Source organism: Saccopteryx bilineata, chromosome 4, assembly GCF_036850765.1.
Source record: "Saccopteryx bilineata isolate mSacBil1 chromosome 4, mSacBil1_pri_phased_curated, whole genome shotgun sequence".
Lineage (NCBI taxonomy): Eukaryota > Metazoa > Chordata > Mammalia > Chiroptera > Emballonuridae > Saccopteryx > Saccopteryx bilineata.
This window is the reverse complement of record NC_089493.1, coordinates 89,815,645-89,818,865: the sequence shown is the minus strand read 5'-3', so window position 1 is coordinate 89,818,865 and position 3,221 is coordinate 89,815,645.

Genomic DNA, 3,221 nt, shown 5'->3' with positions numbered 1-3,221 from the left:
TGAAACTGATGTTAACATATCTTTTCTCCACTACAAGCCTGATCTTCATTGGCCACCCTTCCCTCAAGGGGTTATAAAGCTCTTCCTCTTTACACTCCAACATTTAACTTTTTTTTTTGAACCGGCCCACACACTAGCTAAAGCCTTCTGTCTCACCAGCATCCTCATGCCAGCCTCCTTGTCTGCTCACTCTCTGGAATGCCAGTCCTGTCCAGATTTGAACCTCTCTGTTCACCTTATTTCCCGTGCCCTGTCTCTTGGTTGTTCCATCAGGTCCTCCGTTTTAATTTGTGAGTCCCTCTGTCCCTAGAGACTTAAGTCTGTGTGAATTCAGTCTAATGCCTTTAACACAGAGATACACAGCAACATACGTGTACATATACACACACCATACACACATACCCACACAATTATATATAATGCACACATACACACACAAGTAGGCAAAATCAACTCACACACATCACACAAACATAAGTCTACAGACACACACCTACATAGTCAGCCCCAAAAGACTCTCTGCCTTAAGCACTTGATTCCTATTAGCACAGTGTTTCAAGTCCCAGTGGATGTGATAGAAAAAATTGTTACTAATACTGGGATTGCCTCTTTTAATTTATTTTTTCTTGCATGTGTCTATTTCTCGTGTTGCTATAGAATGTGTCTCAAAAGTCGCCCCTGCTGATGAAGACTGTGACCACTCAGGACACCTTGCTGAAGAAGAGATATGTGAAATTGTAAGACCTGGTCACAAGAGGTGGAGTGTGGATGAGAGACTCTTTTATGATGCCAGACCCACAAGCTAGAACCAGTCCAGAACGAACAAGGATTCTCATACATCACCTTGGAGACTGTCTGATTGTAGGGTTAATGCTGGAAATGGCCCTTCTACTTTCCGGCAGATGGAGCTGCGCCTGAGCTGGCCACTTCTGAACATGCATCATGTTCTGCCCAGGCACTAAGAGACCTCCAGGAAACCTGTTCCCTGACTCCCGGCATGTGTGCTTCCTGCCCTGCTTTGTGACACTACTGTCTGACCGCTTTATAAGTGTGACTGCCCTGTCACCTGTGACAGGTATAAGTAATAAAGGCTTTTCTCCTCCACCTGGTTTTCCTTTTTTTCCCAGAATATCTGTGAGACAGGTAGACAGACCTGGTCTGGAACTCCTGTGTTACATTGACAGACTCCCCTTCCCCCCTTAAGCCTCACAGCAGGCTGTTTGCTGTAACAATTGGGTACCCTATAAAAGGCAAGTAAGGTGCTTTGCCCTTTTCTGGAGTAGATCACACACTAATAACCGATCTGTATTGCCCTGTTTTATAATATTATTTAGTGCTTGATTCATAATGTACAACTGAAGTCATCATCCTCATAATTTGATATATCTACCTAAAAAGTTTTACCCACAATTTGTATCTCTTCTCAGTTCATGCTAACAACAGGACTCTGGATGGGGGGAATGGTCACTCCAAACATCAACTGTTGTTAGTAGGTTGTGCTTTCAGCCACCCTGTTAACCAGAAACAGAAGTTGAAATAGAGAATGAATTCAGTAACATGGCCTCCACACCTGTCTATGTAATGAAAGCCTGGAAACACTCTGGTCTTGAGTGATCAGACGAGCATCTGGTTGGAAAACTCTTCGATGTGGCTGAACACGATGTGTTTTGACTCCTTGAGGAGAGGCACTGGCCTGTTTGCCCGTGGAATTTTCAAGCACCTAGTGCTCTAGCCCTATGTGTCTCTCCTTTTTGTAGATTCCAGATTATATTTCACTACTTTAATAAACTGAAATCATAATTGTAGCACTCTATTGAGTACTATGAGTCATTTTAGCAAATATCCAACCTGAGGGGACTGTGGAAGCCCCTGAAGTGGCTCTTTGGACAAAAGTCTAGGTGGCCTGGAAACACCAAATGTGAGGCTAGTATTGATGTTGGGGTAGCATTATGAGGGAATTTTCCCTTATTCCCCATGCTAACTCTGGATGCTGAGCTTCAGAATTGAATTGTAGTGCATTATTGCGGTGGGATCAAAGATCATAAACTCCAGAGGAGGGGACATACTGCTATGGGTCGACTATAAATTTGAAACACTAAACCCAACTACAAATATAAGGAGGGCTGGCAACCACTGCTCTGGTTAAGGGACACCAACAACACTGAGGTGCAGGTAAAGAGCTCAGTGCCGGAGGTGCCCATACAAAATGAGGCTTTCTAGTAGCAAAGGGATGATAGAATTTGGGAATTGCAGAGGCCCGCATATAGCAAGAAGAAGTACAGTGGGAGTAATAACCATAAAAACAGCGCCATAAGAGTGCAGTCTGTCTGCAGAGGTGTAGAATATGATTCTTACAACATGATTTTCTTGGGGACAATAGATATGACAGGCCAGCAAGGGTGCCACTTAAGAGTCATAATCAAGTGATGGAAGATGGAAGACTAAGGGAGATTTCTCCAGAGGTTCTGGTTAAGGTGGTGGAGCAGGTAAATGCTATGCTCTCATTTTCTGTGACCATATCAAAACTACAATTAAATTACACAACAGTCAACCAGGAGAACCACCTGAAGACAACTGAACAGACTCCTCTAACTAGGGAAATAAAGAAGAAGCCAGGACTAAACTGGTAGGAGGAATGGAGAGGTAAAACGAGCTGGTCCCACACTTCCATTGGCAACTGGGCATTAGGAAGAATATCTTGGCTGCAGAGGTCCTCCTGGGAATGAAGACTCTGGTCCCACATTAACCTCTCCATCAGAGGGCTCTAACCAGAGACAGAACTCTCCATAGCAGCTGGCTATCAAAATTGACAGAGATTCCGTCTCAGTGGGATGGAAGGCTTCTGGAAATCCATACCTCCCCTCAAAAGGCCATCAAACAGAATCACAATCTAAGACACTCACTCTAGGCTCTAGAAGAGGGACAGCAGCTTGAAAGGCAATGGAGACATTCGGGGAGCGGGTGCATTGTGTGGCTTCAGGGAAAACCCACCATTGTCCCTGAGTGAGGCTGTCTGAGTGAGCCCCTTCCTCACACAGCCTGAAGGTGGACACCAAATATGAATCTGCATTAACTTGGGGAACACTACTCACCACAACCTGATAACTCCCTGAAACCCTTACCCAGCCAACTCAGCAAGGATCTAATCTGAGTGAGATGAAGGGCTAATGAAAGCCTAGGTATTGTCTTTAAGGCTCCATGCACAGCCTCCGTCACTTACA